At 40.7% G+C, this 24,434-nt stretch overlaps 1 protein-coding gene across 2 annotated transcripts in view; it reads left to right on the top strand.

The window, feature by feature from the left end:
* Nucleotides 1-24,434, top strand: part of PREX1 (phosphatidylinositol-3,4,5-trisphosphate dependent Rac exchange factor 1) — a 175,751-nt gene that overhangs the window by 33,137 nt on the left and 118,180 nt on the right. The gene's annotated exons all lie outside the window — the stretch shown is intronic.

Here is a 24,434-nt window from a genome sequence, read left to right as displayed (position 1 = left end):
GATGGTTTAATATCTGCAGCCTTGTTCTGCATTTAAGACAGTGTAGGTGCTAAATATTTACTGTGGTGATAACACTGGCATATTCAAACAGAACTAACTTGTATCTGTCATTTTGTTGTGTAGCTCTTATATTTTACATTTTTATTGCTTGCAATTGAATGAATTCCAGCGAATGTCATTTCACTGGGTCAAATGAAATCAAATAAATAGGATGCTGCCCACAGACATTTTGGAGCCTTCTTCAGTCTTCCCTTTATCATTTTTTCATGCATTCATGTATCTTACTAGAATAATTCCTGGATCAATCATGTGTTTCCAGGGGCAGAATTAAAAAAGGTGTTTTGAATTCTAAATCATATTGTGGCCTGCAGGCTGCTTTTGTAGATGGCTTTGATTTCATGTGTGTTGATGTTCAGCACTTGCTTTGACTGATGTATGTTGCTGCTAGAGATGAGTAAGACGTTCTTTGGAGCCTAGTAGCCAGGAGAGAGTGAGACAAAGACAGGCCTTTCTCATCTGTGATCTTTAGCACAGAGCTATTAGTTACTGGGAAGGGGATGTGATCTTTGAGGGATGGGTGGGCAGCAGCCAGATGCTGTGGCTCAGAAAAAAAGACATGAGGAATTCACAGTATGGTGGGGGTTGGAAGGGACCTCTGGAGATCATGTAGTCCAAATCCACTGCTAAATCTTGTAGTTACTGCAACAAAAGAATAAACCAGACTTCATGTGTTCTGTAGTTCAGCAAGAGAATTATGCTTTAGTTTGGATCACTTTTCCATGCAGAAAAGATTTTTCTTGCACCTCTTGCGATTTCATCATTGCTGGATAAAAGCTTTTTTTTTTTCCCCTGTTTTTCTGTATTCTTTTCATTGGATCAGACTGCATTCCCAGGAAGACTGGAAATAATTCCTTTCGAAGGACCTTCATGCAGCAGTCTTCAGGCAAAATTGAGCACATAGTGTGTAACCAAATGGCCTGCTTTTATAGTACTGACTGACTTTCAATATTTCTCTCTGCAGTGCAGATGCATGCTTGCAAAGGGCTGGAGTGACGGTGAAACTGCACTGAGGTATTAGGAGGAAGAAGCAAGTGGGGAATGAAGCAGTAGAGAAGGTGAACCAGTGGGAAATGAACTGGGATCACTCTTCTTTTTTCTTGCACACTATTAGGCATAGTGGAAGTGACAGAAATGGAGCTGAAGGGGAATACACACACTCACCCCCCCCCCCCCCCCCCCCCGACATGTGGCTTTTGCTCGTGGCCTACCTGTTTTTGCCTTTTCTTCTGAAGTAGCCTTTCTTAACATGCAAGTTAACAAATGTGGCTATCCAGAAGGATCAGGTTTTCTGTACACACACAGCATAGCCATTATTTCCCAGGAAGTGGTGGGTTCTTGCATGCTACTTAAATTTGGCTTTGAAAAGGAAATCCTATGCTTCCAAACACAGAAAGAAGACAGCTTACCTATCCAACAGGTTGAATATGTCTGGTTTAGAGCATCAAAAAGTGCAAGGCTTTTCCAGGCAATCCCCTCAGCAGCTGCTGCCCCAGTTACTGGCCATCTGGAGGTTTTCTGATGCTACAAGTTTTGAAATTGTTTTCCTGCACCCTTTCCTCCTGTTTTATGTGACTAATAACGGTGGTAAATCTAAGTCCTCTCATCCTGAAGGGTTAAAAATGATTTCTGAAGAATTGCTTTGTATCACATCTCTGTTTGGGGGAGTCTTTCTTTGTGATTTCTTGCAACTAGTAACTCAATTCAAATGAAACCAGACCTGAAATCCAGGGCCCTGCACCTATCGGGTAAGTGCTACAGTCTCCCCTGTGGAGCACTGGCTGAAATTATTCACAGCTTGGCCAGACTCTGCATACAGGGAACAACGCTATCTCTGAATTGGTGTCTAGGCACTGTCTAGCAGTCTGGCTCTCTCTGTGTCACCTCTGCTGATAGATCCAAATGCCCTTGTAGATACTCATCACTTCATTGGCATTGCAGATTTTCTACTGAGGCTTCTACTCCGCTTCAGAAGGGGGTGGAGTAGGTCAGGAGGTGTGGGAGGAGGAGTGCACGGGTACTGCCCATCAGACAGCTCCGTACCTTTACCTCCTTTGCCTTCTGTTACCTTTACCTCCTTTGCCTTCTGTTATCCTGTAGGAGATAAGACAGTGCCTAATTGCTGAAGCAGATGACTGGGTGGAACCAGCCTCAGAGTGCCAGCACTTTAGACTTACATGCATATATTTAATGCCACAACATAGACTGTGGTATAAATAGAAGAGTTGTGATGCTGGAGTATCCTGAGAAGCTAACCCTAAATTAGAGGTGTGGTTCTGAAGCTGTTCCCAGGGGTGGAAAGAATAGAGAAAGGAGAGACTTCCATAACATGTACTTTCCTGTTTAACCCCAACAATACTGGTTAATGTGTTAGACTGGAGGCAATGGAGTGCAGAGTAAAGTAACTTAGCAGTTTGAGAGAGGAGGAAAAAAGGAAGATTTAGATGACATTGATCAGATGACTATAGATCACAGCTATCTATAATCTCCTCTTACAAGAGTGAAAGGAGCAGCACAGTGCTAGCTTCTGGGGCATACAACTGACTGCGTGGCTTGGTCATCTCTGAAGGGAGTCAGACTCAAGCAAGGCTGTATCCTTTTGCAGAAGAAGCTAAACTTTAGAGAGGCCAGATCAATTCCTCTAGCGTGTTACGGAAGAATCCAGAGTAGTTATACTGACTGGGTAGAAATTATCTTCAGGGAAGTTAAGAGCAGAAGTTAGCTCAAAATGTTTTGCCCAGAGAGGTTTGATCTTTTCTCTATTGGGGCAAAATCAGGTTATTGTTCTGTTCTGTAGTTGAGCAGAAGAGAAGCAGACGTGGCTGCCATTTGTTTGTATCAGTGCTAGCAGCTGCACACACAGTGGGTAGGATGGACCATACTTTTCCTGTGTAACTCCCCTGGGAGCCTTGAAGACCCCATGGGTGGAATGGAGTGACACAGAGAAGAATCAGGCCTATTGATTTTCTGAATATTATGTGAGAATTGAAATACTCTCTGTCTTGCTTGTTTCAGAGGAATGATTGTGGCTGCAGTGAAGAAAGTTGAGGCGTGTTGCAGTGAGTGCATAGATGTTACTCATTTTGGGAGGCCTTTAGACTCACTGTTCCCTGCTAATGCATTTAGGGCTGTGATGCATTACAGGCTGAACATCTGGCTTGGTTTTTACAGGCATCACTAGAGTGCCATCTTCTCCTGAAGTGTTAAATTCCACAAAATACTGTCATTCTAGCCAAGCCGAGAAGTTAACCTCTGCAGCATCACAAAGCTTGAGCTTCACGTAGCTGCTTGTGTAAGACTGGAAAGCAAACACAGCATTGATTGTAATGACATTAGGAATTGTACAGGACTTAATAAGTCAGGTAGATAGTAACTCTCCCTCACTTCCTTCCATAGTAACACTTTTAGATGTGTCTGAAAAATACATCCCCAGTCAGACATTCGTGTTGGTGTCTTATTTCTTTTACTTCCGTGCAATTTTGGTGAGGCTGACAGGCCCCATGCTTTTTGAGACTGAGGCCTTCTGTTGCAGCAGGGCAAACACAGGCAGTAGCACCATGCTTTAGCCTTCAGTGCAGTACACCTAATGAAAGGAAATACATATGAATATATTTATTTCTACTTAGACCATCAACAAGATTGCAGATGAGTGCCTACAGCAGTGGTGGTTTTGGAAGAATTAATTTGTGACCCACAGAACTTTTCTCACACAATTGCCAAATGAGAAAAATATTAGGGCGTTACTAGAGTGAGCTAAATTCAACTTGATGGCCAATTTTTTATATAGTCAGATAAAAAAATATTTAGGTGAATACATTTTAAATACTTTTTACCAGCTCCAAGACCCTGAGGTACCCAGTTTTCTCTTACCTGCATTGTAATTGATTAACAGCTGTACAGTAGCAGGATGTATCAGCTTGTGTCTTCTATTCACATGTGTCTTGCCTCAGGTGAGAATTACAACTGCCTTGCTGCTGAGATGGTAAATAATCAAATTACAAAAGACTCCCTATTCCAAAAGGAGTAGGGAAATCAAAGTAAAATGTTCAACAAATGATGCTACAAAATATGACTGAAGGATTGCGGTACTTGGATAACACCAAGGTGATCAGCTGATTGTTCTGGTATAAAGCTGCTTCGGAACATGGCATACTTTTAAGGTATAAAGGTCATCAGTTTTACAGGAAAATCTTGAAATTATTTTGGGCATGACGTTTGGGCATGGTGTTCATGGAATTCTGATCCTCACTGAGGCAACTCATGGCATCATCCTACCTTTTTCTAGATAACCTTGATTTTTTTTCTCCTGAGTAAAGAAAATGGAAGTCTCATGTATTTAGGAGTATGAAGTCAGGTTGAGCAATTCTGTATGTGCAGCCCTTGCAAATGTTGGATTATGCAAATAATAGGATGAGTATGAATCCATTTTGTGGATCTTTGGGCCTTTCCAATTTCCTCTGGAAGTGATTTCCCATGAGCTGAGATGGATTTTAGTAAAGCAGAGAGAATGCTCACAATGGGGAGCCACTTGAATGGGGGCTTTTGTACAGGCATAAAGTGAACAAAGCAAAATGCTAAATTGACATAAGCATATCTGTCTTCCTCAAAGGATGATTTGGTGTCTTATTTACCAACAGATTCTGAGGTCAATTCTTTGCTAGAAATCATGGGTCTGTTATTCAAAAGCCAATTCTATAAAACAAAATTTGATTAACAGCTACAAATGACAGAAAAACAAAAATATTCAATATATGTAAGTTTAAATCAGTGAATTAAGGAACCTAAAGTAGATCAGGAGAAATGCATGGATCCTTGACTTGTAAGCCAGAGGAGCCACCTGAACAGAAAGCAAAAGCAAATTAAGAAAGAATTTTTGCTAATGTAGCATTGGATAAAGCTATATGAATCTGCACTGACTCTGAGAGCCTGGATCTAACCACAGTCCTCACCATTCTCTCCTGTCCTAGACAGCATCTGCTTACATTTTCTTTAAAAATAAGCCACAACTTCTCTTCTGTGTGACTAAAAAGAAAAAGAAAGTCATAGCACATAGGTTAGAGATATCTGTGTGAGAGTCTGCCTACAGTATCATCAACTTCATTGAATAGCAGAAAAAATAGTTCATAAGCTGTTGTGACTAGACTGCTGATGATTGTGCCAGTTAGTTCGGTTTGCATAGGTATGGCTACTCATGTTGCTAAATGCAGCACAGGCATACTTGAGTTTGCAGAGAGCTTGAAAGGGTAGATCTGAGGATGTGTACTATGCCACATAGCTACGTGCAACGCCAGCTGCAAGGACACTTGATAATGCGACTGTGTCAACATTTTTCCTGAGATGTGACAGAAGGGGAGGACTTATATGCAGAGTTTACTGTGAGCAGCATCTGCTTGGTAGCATGAGTGGATCATATGTGGAGACTCCACCTTTTATTTTTAAACAAAGTATGGTCCAGTTATTTGGAGGGTGTATTCCAATGTAGCCCTTTAAGAGACAGAAACATGCTTTCACTCCCAAGGCAACAGGAGGTGGTGAAGGCAGCTGATGTCTTGCACTGGTTTTCTCACTCCGCAGGAGAAGCGTCCCTAGAGCAGCTGTTCAGAAGGTGGTGGAGAGTGGGGATAGATGGTGTAACCCAGCTCAGTGAAAGTAGTTATACAATGTGTTCCATATTAGAAAGGAAAAACATCCAAGATCTAGCCAAGTAGCTACCTGAGTTTCAGAACAATTTGGTGTCCGGCAGGCATCACTGGTGTCACTGAGCAAATGCATATTCAGGATTTTGGGAAATTGGATTTCTGAAGCTGATTGGAGCAAGTGAAAGTTAGTTTTCTGTTTTGGAAACTGCTGGCCTAAATGCTTGTCTCTATGTTGTTATTGATTTCTCGATTAGTACAACTGTGAGAGTGTTAAAGAATAACATTTACAGGTCATCATTAATACTGACTTTTAATATTTTTTTTATCATGGAAACAAGGTTTGCATTTTGATGAAAATAGGCTTCACTTCCTAAGTGGATAGTCTATATAAATGGAGTCTCATCGTTGTCCAATAAAGAATTTTTTAGAGTAAAAAAAAAAAGGTAATGGGAAAAGTTTGTACTAGTTTCATATTTATTTAAAAAATGTATCTTTTGGTGAAATGTGTATACTTTTACATGTTTTAGATATACTTTTATGTACACTTTTATGGTTTTAATTATGAAAGCTTCCTATAAGATTTACTGAGAGATGAGAGACTGTATGTGCTTTCACATGGATCCTTGACAAAACATTGTCCTACACTGCTTGTTTTACAGAATTCAAGTTTTGTTCTACGCTAACCTCATTAACTTCATTATGCAATCCTCATCTCTTCCCCAGAGACTTGTCCATTGTCAAGGGCAGCTGCATTTGCTTATTACAAGAACATTAGTCATTAGCAGCATCAATACAAAGCACAGCCCTTAACAGAACCCAGTATTATGATTATAAATGCAAATTTCTTTTTAAGTGCAGTAGCAGTATATAACTTCAGATGCATTCACCCTAAAGGCTGGTACTTATATATGCTTTTAGTTGGTTTTCGTCCGAAATGACTTCTTCCACCTAGCAGAAAAGACAGAGTTTTATGGCTTGACAGTCAGATCTCACTTATTTTCAGGATTAATGGATAAAACCCAGACTCCTACATCTGTGGAATTTTGTGTCTCTTGCAACAGTTTTCATACATATTGTAGTGCATTGCTATTGAAGCAGACTGAGCATCCTACACTTGGAGCTGGTCGAAATTCAGATTGGACAATTCATATAGATCCTCTTATATGTTAACATCTAGTATTTTTCATCCCAAATCAGGACTAATTGTCTAGCTCTAATTATGAGAGTAGTGGGTTGTGACATGAAGGATGAATCAACATTTATTTTGTGCATTGTGGAGACAGGTTATGAGTCGGGGCTGCGCAGGAGCTACAGCTCTTAAGGACCGACTGGCTTTTGCAACTTGATTCTATATCTGTTTAGGCTGTAGTTTTTTTTAATGATGGTATTTATGTTTTGCAAAATCAGTTATTGCTACGGAAAATTGATGCACAGAACTAATACAATGTAATGCTTACATAGTAAGTAGGACAACAGAATGTAAGGAACAAGCAATGCAATGTAAGCCTTTGGTCTCAGTCCAGAACAGTGAATTGTTTTGTTAAAGGGAAGGCCTAAAGGGTCGCACTATTACACCATGCTTCTGGGTCAAAGGAACTTGCTTCTTGCCCACTGTGGAGGGAGGTCATATAATTTCACTGATCCATTCCTCCTGGTACAATATACTCCCAGTGCACTGGAATTTCTTATAGACAAGCAAATCTAAAATCTCCAGGGAAGGAGACCCCTCACATCAAAACTGGATTCAACTTTCCAGGCATGATTCCAAGATTCTAGTGTCACTGAATGCTTTGGGAAGAACTCAGAGATAACATTTCTCTGGGAGACGTTAATGAAAAGAAGAGGGTGAGAGGCGGCTGATTTCCTTAGGAACACAAAGACCTTAATCGTTCCAGTTCTGCATTCTTGTATTGGTTGCCTGTAACATTTTTATAATGATTTCTTTTGTGGGTACTGAAGTTGTAAGTGCATTTTTGTTGATAAGACTTCAGAAATAGAGAGAAGTGCAAGCCATCAGTGAAAAAGTCTATGTGCACCAGTACTACTAGGAATATCACCTGCAGTGGGGACATACCTCAGGCTTCTGTAGTTACTGAAATGTAAAATTGATGCTTCTGGGTCAGTGACAGCTTATGTTGCCATGTGACACTTTGGTAACTGAACCTATCTTTCTTTGTAAGGGAGGCTTTCAGCTCCTCATATTTCTTCTTAGTGGGTGAAGACTGAAGAGAGCACTGGGGAAGTAAGTTTTCATCGCACTGTTTAATATGGCAACAACTTTGGAGCCTCTCCGGAATCCTGGAGTATGATCATGTCGTCATTCCTCTAGTTTCCGGAAGGGAAAGCTGCTGAACTGCCAAGCACACTGATGAGACCTTAACTTCAGTACGTTCTACTTCAAGATAAATGTCCTAAGTCAATCAAGCATGCCTGATGCTTTCATTTTGTTAGTTAAATGCCCCAGCTCCAGGGAATGCTGGAGATTCAGGAGTGAGAGCTTCATGAACTTCCATGAATCCTCAGATTTCAGAAATAGAACAACATCCTTTTTCACCATCTGAATATGTGGTCCTTAATGAATAACAAAAGAGCTTTGGAACAAAGAGGAAATAGACATGGTTTTTATGAGTAGGTTTGTAGGTAGTGTCAATTATAATGGTTGCTATGTGAGCGTGAAGGCTGGAATCCATCTCTGTGTTGCTATGTGACATCAGCGTCATACTTGATACCTGAGCAGTAAAATCACATATCCTATTCAAAATGCCTTTCCAGATTTCACCCCGTAAATAGAACCTTTATGGAGCGATTCAGTATTGAAGCTGCTCAGGAGGCCAGCATCATTGCAATCAGCACAAGGAAATAGGTTACTTAAAGCTATGAAACTGGGCCTTGAGCAGAGTCTTGAATCAAAGGAACCGTTGGCAATGTTATGCAAATGTCAGCCTGACAAAGGCTCATACTTTTTGGTACTCTTATTGTGACTTGAAGCAGACATTGGAAAGACAGATAGAGCTGGAGTGTGACTTATATTATTTTCATGTAGCGCTGTATGAAAAAGTATTCATTTCTCCATGAATTGTTTCCTCCCAACCTGACTGCCCTCTTTCTCCTTACTTGCAGACTGTCACTTTACTCGTGTTTACACAAACAGATGTGCTCATGTAACCTGAGAAGTGATTTTAAACCAAGTTGCTACTCTTGTGCAAACCTCTTTTAGCAGTGGTTGTTTGCAGTTTAGCTTAGGTCAACTGGGAGCAGTTTAAAACTAACTGATGTAAGATACTTCAGTAGAAATCAAAGCGTCTACATAGAGGTTTTCACCTGCTTAACTAAATACCTTTAAATCAACAAGGTCAAAAGACTGTCCATTCCCCACATTTGAAAAATAAAATACTTCATTGTCATTTAAAGTCTAGATATGAGTGATTGCTTCAGCTGAGTTATTCTAACTGCCTCATTTCTGGCCTCAGTGATAACTATGGTCTTTCCTGACAATTGTCCAGTATTTGTCAAAGTCGGACCAGTGGATCAGTAAACCTAAACCTTTGCAAAGCATTAGCCTTGGCTTCCTCAGCAACTCAAGCACAGAAACATTAGTTTTGGCTTGCTGAAGGATTTTTACTAATTTAATTAAACCAGTGCAGGCTTGCATACAAATAATTCTTTGTGTTTGTTGGATGAGCTAATGGGGTGTATGATTTTGGTAATCACTCAAGAGTTCAGTGGCTTCTAGCTTAAAGCCTCTTCAGACTTTTCTCAGTTGCAAAATTTGACTAGAAATTGCACAAATTATTTGTTTTTTTTGTGATATCGCCATATTTCTATAGTTACATTTTCAGCACTGAAGCTCAGAGATGTGTGAACTAAAGGAGTAAAGAGGGGAAAAAATAACTGAACATCATACAATCAGAAATGTTGACCACAGGCTCCATCTTGAAAATTAGATCTGGCGGCTTTTTCAGTCACCAGGCCTTAATTTCATTCTCTCACTGCTTTTGGTTTCTGAGAAAGATGTCCTGTACCTGCTTGTGGAAGGTGCAGCTGTTCACAAAACTGGCTTCACTGGTATGCTGGTTCCTCTCTGGCATTGTTAGTGTAAATTTTTCTGGATTTGTATTATTTAAAAACCTTATTCACAAAGATGTTATGAAAATTCACTGCTGGAGGAAAATACTGTATAAGTTGCAAAATTGTGTTTTGTCTTTGATTTTTCATTCTTTTTAAAAAGTAGCATCTATTCAGAAGGTTTGTTGGAAATTTTATTTGTCGATCAGATCTTCCTGCAGGACATGCATTTCTCTGAGCAGAATTATCACTGAATTATGTCAGCTGCTTTTGCTTCATTCTGGAAATGCTGAAGTTCATGTTCACTCCCTTCTCTCCCTTTCTGTTGGAAGGGAAGTGGCTCTGATGTTTGTTCTCCTTGAGGTTTTCTGGTTTTGTCAAACAACTAAATGTTTTGCTATAGATGATTTAAGGGGAAATGTTAGTAAGTTGTGAGGTTGATGGTGATGACCAGAATTCATACAGATATCTACATAACCTTCTTAATAAATGCTAGATTTATTAGCATAATGAATAATGATAACAAATGCTAAATGAGAATTATGCGAATTTGTTGAGGAGTCAAAGACCTCTCTCTTTTAGAAGAATCCGTTCCCCTTAACATGAACATGTGATCCTAGGAATACCGGAGTATTGCACTGCAGAATGTTGTACCAAGGATAGATTTCACCACTGGAGAGCTGGCCCTATGTTTTCCTTTTACACTTGCATCAAAAAACCCAAACTCCTGTAGCAGAGCCATGAAGGTGGAATAACTGAAGTAGCAGCCTGGAAGAGCTGATAACTCAGTGATGTGTCAATGAATTGGAACTGTTCAGAATAGAGGGTCTGTGCTCTGAACAAAAAAAATAATTTAACTGGTTTTCTGCTGAGGGCCAAATAAGGAAAGAATACACTAGGAGGTTATAACTTCGATTCCTCTTTCATATTTTGTGATTTTCAGGCTGATAGGATCCATGCTGATCTCTGTGATTGACTTAACTGTTCATTTTGGCAGACTGTTTTGATTTTTCTGTACCTTATTTGAAAAGCAACATGTATCTGTTGTTGTTATTTTGGTTTCATTATTATGCTTGTGCTTTGGAATCCCTTTGCAGAGAGCTGGGGACTGTGAAAACATGGTCACTGCTTTTGTAAAATGCCTGGAGTACCTCTGGTGACAGACTGAAAAGAAATGGAATTTTTTTTTTTCATTGTCATGGTATTTAAGTGATTCCCGAAGTGTCAGTGTAAAGCACAATCATTCCAGCAACTGGCATTACCTCTGAGTAATAATACCTGCATTTATCTCTTCTGTTCTCCACCTAGATCATAGATAAGATATTTCCGTCTTCATTACAGTCGAACAAGATGTGAATAGAGTTCAATACTACATTATCCTACCACTGGTACACTTCATGGAGAACAGAATATAGATGGCTCGTGGCTTTAGCGTCCAGCATGTTGATGGTATCAATAAGAGCCCAGGGATATTGTAGAACCCGTGATTTTAAGAGCACCTGCTTTATATAAAGAAGCTGTAAATCTCTGCAAGAGGCTTGCCATTTCTGGTATACATTGTGTAGGGGGTTTGGGTGTTTTGCAGAAAAAAATGCCGCATCCCTGTCCATGTAGCCAGTTCAGAACTAATCTGTCAATCCTGAAAGATGATTTATAAGAGCCAATTGTAAATCCGTGTGCTATCAAAACCATAACATGATAGAATACAGGACATGAATAACTTGTGAGAGATTCAGCCAGTCATAGAATTGTCTCTGGAACCTGCTTACGCAGGACAAGAGGTTCTACGATGATTGATTTTTATCTGGTGAGTCTGCACATTTAAAACATACGTGCATGACTCACTGGTATTACTTGGTATAAACCTTCCCGTAGTTAATGGTCACTATAGTGAGCCTTTGGACAACAGACTATGTCTTTTAACCATTTATTCTGTGGCTTATGTGATAGAGGCTAACCTACACTAGTATATGTGAATGATTCTTTTAAAATCGATTAACATGAAGCTTTTTTGAAGGAAAACGGTTGGACAATATTGTTCATCCATTACTACTATTTTGCTGAATTTGAAGGGTGTCAAGTGACTGGTGTGATGACTCAAAAGGAACTGGCACATAGGAAAGGCTTTTTTTTAACCTGTGCTCTTAGTTCTTGAATGCCAGGTGAGAGTCAGCAAAGAAGGGTTCCCCTTAAGCAAAGCAGTATTTCCCTGCTCACTTTAGGCAGATGTCTTCCATTGCCTTGCAGTTCAGCTGTATCTCCTGCAATCGTGGTGTAGTTGTATCAACCTGAGGATCCTACAATGGAAAAACAATAATGCATAAATAAAATAATAGACTTAATTATTCTTGGTGAGTGGAATGGTAGGGAGAAAGGATTTAAGCATATTTGCCAGTGTCTTTATGTGTTTCTGTGGTGTATCATAAGGTATATGCTGATTAATTTAATCTTTTGCTGAATAGTTTTGAAGAGCTCAACTTCCACATTGTGATCAAGCAGCTTTCTGGTACCTGCTTTCATGAGGAGTATTTAAGCTTCTCTATGAAAAATTGATGGTGGCTGTTGTAGATAGAAGGTACTTCATGTGCAAGACAGCTCCATTTATAGGAGATGTTTATTTTCATGTCTGTTCGTGAAGTTAAGAGTGGATCTGTGTTGTTATTGATTTGGTTCCCGTATGTTATCCTGGAAACACATTTTTTGGTCCCCTAACTACCCCCAACTAAAATCTGATGCTTTATCCAGTGCTAGATGTGAGTTTTCTATTCTTTCTTCTTGGATTCTTCTTTCATGTTCCCTTACTGGTTTTCTTTCATGCCAGAGTGACAGAAGAAATTAAAACTAGAGGGACTTTTATTTATACCTACTCCCAAATCTGTGTCTTAAATCAGTCGCTTAAGAAGACAAGTAATTGGAAACAAAAATGACGGACTGGAGGCTGGAGCAGCTCTGTGACTAGAATGGCTGGCCTCTAATTCTAGTCCTGCTCCTTGTTTGTAGTTTGACTTTGTAATCCTCTGAGGCCTACATTTCATGACAAGCTTGCTTGCGTTTTTAATTGTCCAGCCTCTTTAGCTAGTGCCCAGTTTTCACGGGTGGTCATTGCCATGGCTTGTGTTCAAGTCAGTATGAACTTTTCCACAAGACTGGTGTCCCTTCTGCTCAGTTCATGTTTCTCTGTTGATCATAAGTAAAGGGTAGCTATGCACAAGGACGTTTCTTGTCATGATGGTTTCTCTGAAAGGTTTATCTTATTCATATCCTGTTTCTCTAACGACTGTCAGCTCACCAGCTAGTCTAGTTCCTACAGCTTTGGCGTAGTTTAAAAGCGTATATTCGGGTATGTGTTCTTTTAATATTTATATATACAAAAATGGGTCAAATGTGGAAAACAAAGGTGGTAATGCAGTAAATGGAAAACTGTTCATGGAAGTCTAGTATTTGTTAGGAAAGAAAACACATGAAAACCCTAATGGGGACAAGGTCATAGATGCAATGGGTAAAGGAAATGGGATAATAGAGACTTAGTCAGATTTTAGGCTTTCTTAGGGGTGAACTTTTCACCTCAATGACATACCTAGTGCCCCATTGACTTCATAGGATTTCACCTGTGTTTCATACAAGAAAGCAACTAATCCACCCCCCAAAGTTGGATGCCAGGTACATGGAGAAGAGGTGCCCTGGTGAGTATTACATGTTACTGTGTAAATGTCATCTCCGGAAATTGTCAGAAACTGGGAGAGTATGCTGGTGGAACAAGCAGTTTGCACTTGTTCTCTTGTACTTCTTCCTTAAGCAGCAACTCCTTGCCACTCTTAAGGAGGTAGGATGCATAAGCTTTGTCTAAATCTAAAATTATGTTGTCACAGTGAGGATGCAGACAAATTATGCTGTTTCCATTTTACAAATGAGGAAATACAAGTGGAGAAGTTGAAGTGGTTTACTGCAGGTTGTAGGTGCATTATTCCAGGTTATAAGTGGCAACATTTTACTCATGGTGTTTAAATTCAGGTATTGCTAGTTTGTCATTCTGTATTTAAATTTAACAACACTGAATAGATTGTGACTAAACAATAAAAGTTAACCCTTGACACTGAAAGACAATGCCTTTTTCATCAAGGCAAAAATATTTTTCTCTAAACAATCCTGTGTATTCTGGCAGCGGGTGAAGTAATTCCCTTCTGTTGGGCTAGTCATGTTGATTTAAGAAGCTGAAGTCTCTAGAAACAACACATAAGAAACACAAAGGCTAAGAATAAGGTGGGCTCTCAGGAGAGAAGCAAATGAGAAAAAAGTCTCTTGATACTTCCTGTGAAATTCTTTACCCAAACAAAAGTCTTGGGCAACTGAAGAGAGGGAAAGTGTAGAGAGAGTTAGAGGAGCTGAAGATGTATATGTGTTTGTGTACTTTTTAATCCAAAAAAACCTCTTACGCTTTGTTATAAGCCACAGATATTTTAGTTTCTGTAAAATCAAAATCCTTTTCAATCAGTTATAAGTTGCATTGGTGGTCTGACATGTAAACTATGTCCCATGGTGTCTTACCGACAGGGAGTTTCCTATGTTAAATGCCTTTGTGAGAAAGAGGTAGGTGGTGAGTATGTAGCGTGAAACTTGGAGATCCAAATGCAGAAAATGGAGAGGCACCGAGACCAAGAGGAACAGATCCTCCCAGATCTTAAACCCAAGTAATGGAGTAATGTGAACCGAAAGGCATAGAGCAGTCAAGTGTGTCAGCTGTCTTTGAAGACACCTCCATGAACTGACAGCATGGAGCCAGTGTAGGTTGTGTTTGCTGTCCGCATGAGGCCTGGGAAGAGACTGTCCCATCAGGAGAGCAACTACCAGATGAGACAGAAGTGGTGCGTTGGCTTTGCTCTAGCCACTAAACTAGAACAAAACATCCTCTCACATATTGTAAACTCAGACCCGAGGATGTTAAACTGGATTTATCAAAGAGCGAAAAAAGAAACAATGGAGCATAGAAATCTTGGCAAGATATGTGAGTATGTTCCTGGGCAGTGCTCGTATTGCCACTATAACTTTTTTTTTGTGTCAAAAACAGTGTTAAATTCTGGCTTAGGTCAAAATTAATTAATAATTTCTCGGACAACATTTAGGCATGTTCTAAATTTCAAGCAAATGTTCTCTAAAGTCTCTCCACTGAGACATAGACTAGTTTGCACTCCAGTGCTGTCTTATGCCAGAGCAATATGTGAAACTTTGTAAGGAAAAGTTGGCCTTCTGTTCACCTCCTGTACTTCTTTACAGGTCTGCCTTTCTCCTTCACCCATATTCTGTATTATTCCTTGTGCTGTTTCTGGAAAAGGCTGAAGGAAAGAAGTTTGAATTCTGGGAAGGAAATTGTCACTTGTGCTGTACCTCCTTTTAACAGGCCCTTCTGGATAACTGTGATTTCCCTGTGAAACATGCATATCGGTATCGTGAAGCTGTTTTGATGAGAACGGTGGGCTTTGGTATCTACAACGTCTTTATCCATGCCTAGCTCTACTATGATTTTTTTTTTTCTTTGTTATCCAGTTCAGATCAACTTATCAAAGTTCCTCATAATTACCTGAAAGGACTTAATTTCTACCTATTTTAATATGATCAATGCTCTATTTATTTTACGGAGGGACTTGAAATACTCTAATATTTTGCATAGAGTTAGCTTGAACCACACCATCCCTCCCTTGCAAATTAATGGTAATTTGTTAAGTTTTTTTAGGAAAGATGACAAAACCAAGAAGCACTTAAAGATTTTCCTGTAATAAACCTGTGGTTATTTTGTGGCTTCAGCATTCAGAACTCAAAAATTAATTCTTTGAGTTAAATGAAAATGATTATTAAATAAAATACTTAGAAAATAAAAAATGTCAGCATCCTCTATGATGGAAGAAAGGCACTTCCTAGAGATTGCTCTGCTTCATTTGGGGAATAAGGCTTAATATTATTTTTTATAGTAGTAAAGTTATAAATTTATTTAATTAAAAGCAATGGATTTTGAAGGGAATGCTAGGATAATGGGTTTTGTAAGTGTGGGACTATAATTGTCTAGATTTTGAACAGTTGTTGCCATTAGCTTCCTACCTCCCGTGTAAAGTGCCAGCAGCACTATAATGCACAGAAGGACCTTGGATCTGGGGCCATGGGTTACATCTCAGAAGATTTCAGGGATTCCTGCCTGCATGGTTCATTCCTTTAAAAACTATGCCCTAAAGATAAAGTTTGGTTTGTGACAGTTCTTCTGTAATTAGAAGCATTTCTAGCAGCTCCAGGGCAAGGGGTAAGACTAAGATGAGGTACCAGCTCGCATCTACATTCAGTAATTGACAAGGCATCAGGAGCAATATGATGAAAGTTATGTAAATTAACACTATGATAATAAGCCAGAAATGCTATCAGTAGGAAAGGACCTGACATCTTTAAGGCTGAGGTCAACATTTCATAATTCAGTAGAATTATTCCAGTTCAATCAACATGTGCATTTGAAACAGATTGATCCTTTATTACATGGTGCCAAGGAGGAAGAGCAACCAATTAAGTGAGTCGGTGCAGACAGTGAGTATAGAGTAATTCATGTTGTCTGCAGTGTCTTAGTCTGTGCATCTGTATTGATGATTACCCTTAATGTGTCCTTCTATCTGACCAATGCAGCTTTTCAAACTAACAAATAATGTCTATTTTGGTGACACCTTTGCAGGCCAAGATGTCATTTCAGTCTTCTGTTTTTGTACTACTGCCATTCAGACACAGCAGAGTTAGGAGACCACCAAGCCCGTTGTCAGAACAGGGAGAGTAAAACCAGAAGCGGAAAGAGAGGGGAGAAAAGCTGGAGGACTCTTCCACCTAAGAGTGTCTTAGGATCCCTCTAATGTGTACATCACAGGCTGAGCCTTGTTTTTATGTTATTGGAGAGAAATCCTCACATAGGAAGTGGTACTGTGCACTCTTAATCTGTTTGTAGTGCTGAAGGGGTCAAGCAGCATGGCTGAGATACAGTGCTGGCACGCTGAGGAATTCATAGACTCTTTCTTTGAAAGAGAGTGTTCACTTTTCATCAATATGATGGATGACCTCTTCTTGTCTTTCTTGCAGGAAATTCTCCCGTTCTGATGGAGCTATCCAGAAGTAATGGCATGTTCTTTTTGTCACCCAGTTTTCTTGTTTGTAGCTCTCACAGACTTGTGGGATGGATACTTGCTGAAGATCCCCCAGTGCAACCAGTCCACCTGCACTGACCTTTGAGACTATGTGGTCATGCATAGCTTTACAATAGTTTTAATAAATAAAGAGGCTTTGTACAGTTTCTATATCTAGCAAATAGTAATAAAATGCCTTGCTTTTACTGTTTTCTGCTCCAGTTGCTAGAAGTCCTAACACAAGAAATAGCATATAGATTTTTGTGGGTAATCACATCTGGCCTTATGTTGCTTTCCAGAGCAGTAAGTGAAGCGACCAGATGTTTGGATTGCTGGCTGGCGAGAGGCAGGAGTCACTGGGAAAGTATTAGAGCAGGCAGCAGCCATTTCCCATTGAGTTGTCTTGCGTGGCCTTGAGGACTGGGCTGCTGGAGGGGCAGGGACGTCAAAAGAATAAAACCAGCCACCTTGTCAGGTATATGCAAAGAGATTGCAGTGCTGACTTCTTACAGGTTCCACTGAAATCTAGAGGCACTCATAGCATGACAGACCGTATTTTCTATCAAAACTGAAAAGATAGCAAGCATCAGAATCGCATCGTACATGCACCTAGCTATAATGGTGATGTGTTTCCAGTTGTGAGGCTTTTTCAGTAGAGTATGCAGGCATAGGCATTGCCCTGAAGGAGGTTCTGGGTGTTTTGGAGTGGAGTTAAATAATAAGTAAAACAAATGTAAAGACTTCTTGTGACATCCTATGCTTATTACTTCCTGCTGTGGTTTCTCGGTGTTTTGCACGGGTGTTTTGTATCGCGTATTTCTGTCTTTAGTGGGTGGCTGACAGCAAGAGCAAGCCACTGTTCTTTGGCTTGGCTGTTTTTATGTTGTCAGGAATGTTGGTGTCAGAGCTGTGCATTAGTTTTTCAAGGTTCAGTTAAGTGCCCTGAAGATTTTTGTTTTCAGTTATTTCTCATTTTGCTTCCTATCCGGGAGACTAGCAGGGAATATTTTCCCTCTGGCTGAGCTTTCCTCCCAAGACATCCAGCAGAAATTATGCCTTTGGCCACAGCGAGGCCATGACTTTGCCTGGCTCATGGCTGTTGTTGAGCAGACACGAAGCTGCACCGGCTCAAACCTTTTGCACGCTGTCAAAAGTTCCTATCTGCACTGGCTTCCCTAGCAAAACCAGAGTAAGCTGCTTCAGTGCCAACTGAGGCTTGCAGCAGTTTGTCCTGTATACATTAGGGTAAAGCAAGAAGAGTGACTTGGGTCTGTCTGCTGCTGGTCATGACCAAAACCAGTCCCTCAGTGTAGGCAAGACCTGAGTTATGTCTCCAAGTCTTTTCTGTGCTTAAATGTGGAAGGCAGGAAGCATGCATCAGGAGTTGTTGACTTTCTGCCCACTGCTTTGTGCTCCAGCTTAACAGGTACAAAGTGAGATGTGTCCCAAAGCCAAGAAGCTTAGTGTACTCTTTGGGGGGAAAAAAAAAAACAGGGAAAATTAAATAGGTGGTGGTCTTTAGATGGCTTAGACACAGATACCAGGTTTTGTTTGTAGCTTCATCACTGCTGAACTGCCTGTTACTTGGTTTACTTTAAGGACAAGCAGGCTGCCATTTCAACCGGAAAAAAGCCCCAGTGTTGCAACGAGACCAGTTCTCTCTACTTGAGCAGATGGATGGAGAACGCTTCACACTGAAGCCACATGTCTTTATTTTTGAAAATTTTCGAGGAAAAACCCTGTGCCTGCCACCTGCCTGAATATCAAGCCTTGCTTCTTACTTAGATGTACTTGCCACTCAATTAACACTTCTCATGCACACACCAGCAGGAGGTTAGCCACAGGATGTTACAGTGAAATCCTTCAGCCTCTGTTATTTACTTCATAGTCAGAAAGTGTACACAATAGTAGATTAGTGTAGCAAGTTCTCCTGTTGCTTTGGGCTTGATGCATGCGGAATGGTCAACTGCCCTGCTCTACTGGGCTATACTGGGCTTCAAAGACAGGGTGTAAATCTGAACTCCAGTTAAGACCAAGCATTGCAGCCCCAGCCTTACTGTCTCCCCAGTTTAATTTGAGTAGCTTGGTATGTTCTAGTGGAAGATGGGAGCTCTCCAGGTTAGGTTTTAGAAAGCACGAAGAGACCTGTGGATGCAGTAGCTTAAACAGCTCTAATTTGTGTCTAACTTGCTAATATGTATTAGCAGTAATGCTCAGGTGAGTGGGTGATGAGGCAGTTCAGGAAGCTAAGGTGGCTGTAAGGGAATTCCTTAATTTTTGCGTGGTTAGTGTTTGGCTGTTTGAGTTACCTCAGCTGGCTGCAATCAGGCTGCAGTTGCCTAATAGCATAAGCAGCCATGTTGGTACAAGACAGAGGATAGGAATGTGCAGTCAGGAACTGGGGGCAGAAGGGGTTTTGGTTGGTGTAATTGGCTGTGGAATCACACCCTTATTTCCATCTTGTATTGCTTCTTTAATACTTAGGCTGGAGAAAACCACAGGACAGCTTTCAGTGATGAAAATAAATTGAAACAGGAAGATGGGCTTATTCCAGGGCAAAGCAGATTCCCCAGAGTATGAAGAGCAAGCAACTCTGCTTGAGCTGTTAGCAGAGAAGGACGAGTTGCAGTCCCACTTCTACTCCTGTCTCTGCTTTATCCACCATCTGTAGTGCATTTAAACACAATTCCTTAACTTGGTACATGGCTCAAATACAACCAAAAAAGGTTTAATAAAGGATCCTGTATTGAGGTGATAGTTGATGGAGCATCCAGAATTCTTTTCTTGGGATCTTCACCCTACAAAAGTCTGAAACAAACTCTCTAGAAAAGATGTCGCCTCTATAAACATTCAGGGTAATTTTCATAAACACTTATGTCTAAAAAGCTTTTATATCTATTGTATTTTCTACGGGAATGACCAGCACTTTAAAACTCAGTTGTCTAAATGCTACTTTGTGTGTGCATTTTGCCTTTAAGTTGGCTTGTGCAGTTGTGCTTAGGTGTGCAAACTGTATGTGTTTTTTCTCTGAACAGTCAGCTATTTAGGCAAAGTAGCTGTGTGAAAATACATCTACAAATGGACCCTATTTACAATCCAGGACCTCATGCTTTATTTTGTGTAAGTAAAATTGGTTACTGTTTTAATACAAATCTGAGTTTAAACCGGCATTTATTTAATTGGCAGAACTTGAAAGTCCAGCTTTATTTATGTAGGGAATTCTGAGCATCTGAATAGATGCACCACAAGTCATTGGCAGTCTGAGACTGTTGCTTTTATTAAATTCTGGGGTGGTTTTCCATTCTAAATATTTTATGACAAATACAAGCCCTGCTATGTGTGAGCACTCAGTAACTGGCAATCAGCTGCGTTCACAGATGCGGTTAGGACTCTTGCAAAGGCTAAATTCAATCCAGTATGTAAACGTGGTGGATGAAGTGTTAAATAAGCTATTTGCTTTGGCCCAGCGTGGACCTGGGCTTTGGCAGCATATTTAGAGGTTTGTTCTTTGGACTGGTAGAGATGGGTCATGGGGGGAAGTAGTGCCAGCAGTGTCTGAGGTGACTGACGATGGATTTGGATGGGGAGCTGCCGCATTGACAGATAGGATGAATGGCAGGAGTATGGGCTCCAAAGGGAACTCCTTGTGTGGATTTCTTGGCTAGACATTAGGTGCTACTATACAGCCTCTAATGAAAAGGCAGCTGAGGGGAAAATATTTGAGAAGAGAAAATGGCAGCCTGAATGAATGGACTGCTAAGTTCACCAGTCAGTGTACTGGCACATAGGCAACGTGGTCAATGTCTTTTTGTTAGCAGGGACACTTCCTATGGCTGGATGGGGGTGATGGACAGAGCTGTATCTAATCCTAGCTCTAGGTCTGCAGATACGAAGTATCTGCATTAAAAGTGGTTGCAATTTTTAGAGGACTGTCCTGATGATAGGGCCTTAAGCTGCTTTAGTCATTCTTTTTGTAATGCAAGGGAAAAAATGGTAGTGTTATTGAGAAAAGGGCAGGTTACGGAAACATCGGTTGGACTGGAAAGATGTGCACCGTGTCTCCCAGCATTGTAACTCAGTTACTTCAGATGAAGGGAACTCAAATTTTAGCTGTTTCTCATTTGAAAACATCGCAAGACTTTGAACAAACTGTTTTTATCGCAAAGCCACTTCTAGTAAAATTGAAATTTTAGTAATTCCTTTCAAATTTTTCCACTTATTTGCACCTCTGTAAAGAAAGAGCAAATGGATGCCAAAGCTACGTTTTTAGCTTTGCATTAGAATATGCGTAAATCAGAAACACAACTGCTAGCTCACTTTCAACACTACCCTACTAACACAGCACAAAACATTTGACCCGTCGGTTCTAAATAGCTCCAAGATGACCTTTTAATATAGCCTATAGTTAAGAGAGCCCTTTCCATCCTCATACATACCCAGGCAGTACTAGTAAGTCCTCACAAGCATTCAAACCAAGTCAGAGGCCATGGGAATGCTGGGGAGGGCAGTCTGCTTGCTGGAGCCATTCAGGTCAGGGTCTGCTAGCAAGCTTCACTCTCTATCAACTTCCCCTTTATGTTTAAAATATAATAGTCTAATTCTTTGCTCTGATTCAGAGGAAGCTGGGATTTAAGACTGTGTGTGATATGATTGTGTTCTGCAAGAACATGTGTGCAGAGAAGAAATGCCACAATGAGAGGGAGCTTTTCTTTAGTCTGTCACAACAAAATAAATGTACATGAAGGGGAACTATGAAACCCAGCTCATTGGCTGGCTGGGGGCACTAGGGCAGGCGATATTTTTAGACTGTCCTCTTGTCTAGCTCTTTGACCTGGCAAAATGGCATAACTTTCCACTTGTCTGAGAATGAAGAGGGACAGGTTACTGTTGATTATTGAATGCAGGGAAGAATTTAGGTCTGACTATGCACCCCAAACTGGTGCTTTTTTGAATAGCCCAAATATTTTAAGTCTGTAAAACTGGGCAAGAACCCTGATGTGAATAAGCCCTCTGAGGATGTTTCTGAGGTGCTCTGTGGACAGAGGTTGGCTCCAGACCACTCTGCAGTGGGCTTGTGATTCCCTGAGGAGGTTAGGGGTGTAGTGCTATTTGGGAAAGAGAAGAAACACAAGCAAGACCCATAAATAGCTGGGCTTGTTGAGCCTGAAGAAGAGAAGGCTGAGAGGGGACCTAATAAATGTTTATAAATATCTGAAGGGTGGGTGTCAGGAGGATGAGGCCAGACTCTTTTCAGTGGTGCCCAGCAACAGGACAAGGGGCAATGGGCACAAACTGAAGCAGAGGAAGTTCCGTCTGAACATGAGGAGGAACTTCTTCCCTCTGAGGGTGACGGAGCCCTGGAACAGGTTGCCCAGGGAGGTGGTGGAGTGTCCTTCTCTGGAGATATTCAAGACCAGCCTGTGCAGCCTGCTGTAGGTGACCCTGCTTTGGCAGGGGGGTTGGACTGGGTGACCCACAGAGGTCCCATCCAACCTCGAACATTCTGTGATTCTGTGAAATGACATTTGTCTGCCTTCAGGGAGATTTCTGGTTTGGTTAAAATTTTGGCATCATATTTCATAATTAATTGAGGATTTTCTCCTACCTGTTTGTCCAGTTCAGTCTTTGCTTACTACTTTAGTCCAGTGTAGGAAAGATGGCTGGAAAACACTCTGTCATCACCATGAACAGCTGCAATTAGATGGTGCACACTTTGAAATGGTGCAGACGTTGTTAAATTGGGCTTGGTTAGGAAAACTAGCTCAGATCAGCTACCGTACTTTCAGCAGGCAGCTTTTCATCAGCTAAACTGTTTGTTCCTGCTCAGGGCTAGTGACGAAAAATGTGCTTGTGAGGTTAATTTTTCTAATTCCTCTTTTAAACCAACATGTGAAAGATGCTCTTTCTTTTTTTTCCTCTTTTTTTGTGTGCAAATAATTGCAAATACATCAAGGCAGATTTTGCAAGGTGCCACTGTATGTGCGCAACCCATCTTTCTCTGCATGCAAGCATAATCCACGGTTGTTTGTGAGCACTGACTGAGGGTAAAGCACATGCAAAATGGCAGCTCTGAAGCTGTGTTTCTTTCTTTTCTGTGGTAGTAAGTATAAATGTACTGTGTTTCTTTCAAAAAACAAACAAACAAAAAAAAAAACCCAAAAAAACCTAAACCCCAACTCTAAATTAACACCTTTTTTGACTAGTTAGATTTAGTCAAATGTTGAAATATTTCCTGCTGTGTTGCCTGGAAATACCTCTCCTGAGGTGAAATCATGATGTAGCTGAAACCAGACAAAACTCACTGTTGTTTTTTGTTGTTGTTGTTTGGTGGGTGTTTTTTTTTGTTTTGTTTTTTTTAGATCAAAATAGAGTGAATAAGCTTGAGTGCTTGGATAGAAAAGGATCATAAAGTGCTGAGTGGTTTTTGCAAGCTTATTCCCTGCACTTACTTGTAGAGAGGTTGGTGGTCTTACCAGAGACCGGGGACCTTTCATTCTTATTTACAGCATTATTCTTTAGCGAATTGTGAAATTTTAAACAGACAAATATTTACTATCTGCTCAAAGTATAGAAATCAATATTCTGTAAACAGATACTTTTCTCAGAAGGCATATAGCATGGCCTAACCAGCAGATTGTATGAAGACAATAAATTGAAGACTAAACTTTGCTTTCATTGGTTTCAGGGGGATGAGGTGTCACATTGCCTTGTGGCCTTAGTGTGGGGAAGACGAAAATTCAGAGGAGTGTCCTTCTTCAGATTCATTTTCTTTTCCATTTACCTGTAGAAGTGTAATCCTGTAGCTTGCAAATAAACGTACCCTAACTGCTGATTTTATGAGGTGGGAGAATTCATAGCAGGGAGAGCTTGACATAATGTTTGCTTCTTGAAAGCAGCCCAAGCTGTATGAAGCACACATTATCTGGTGTGCGCTGGCAGGACAGGGAGAGCGCCGAGTCCATGAGCAGCAGCCCATCCTGCCTGTAACAGAAAAGGCTTGGGGCAATCAGAGTTCCTTCTTTTTTCCCTCTCCTCCGCTTCTGGGATTCTATTCCTTTTCACCAAATCACATATTTTTCTATGCATTTGAAGTTCTTGGAAACCTTTCACAGGCCGCAGAGAAACAGCCGCTCTCCTTAGGCTCCAGTGGTGAGAATCCCAGAATGTCACAGCCTTTTGTGGAGTTTGTGCTGCCTCCATGCAAAGCTGCGTTCCCCATTGTCATACCACAGGCACTTAAGCAGATTTTTCCCAGCAGGAAATTTCAAGTGCCAAAGGCCAGGAATGCTAACGCTTGTGTGCTGCACCAGAGCCCCAGTTGCTGGCTATGAAGGAGGAAAAGTTCCATAAGAATTTACAGCCCCAGCCAGGGAGCCCATACAGACAGTGCTGCTTTCAGGGAGCCTGGAGGGAGCCCACTACAGTTATTGCACAGGCAGATACCAGGATAGTCTTCTAAACTAGAAACAACTTTGGAATTTACATCCCTTGACCCATGACTGTGCCTGTGTCTAGTATACCCGCATGGAGA

The sequence above is a fragment of the Opisthocomus hoazin genome, chromosome 18 (assembly GCF_030867145.1).
Source record: "Opisthocomus hoazin isolate bOpiHoa1 chromosome 18, bOpiHoa1.hap1, whole genome shotgun sequence".
Lineage (NCBI taxonomy): Eukaryota > Metazoa > Chordata > Aves > Opisthocomiformes > Opisthocomidae > Opisthocomus > Opisthocomus hoazin.
Note: the sequence above shows the minus strand (reverse complement) of the source record. Positions and strands in the feature narration are given on the sequence as shown.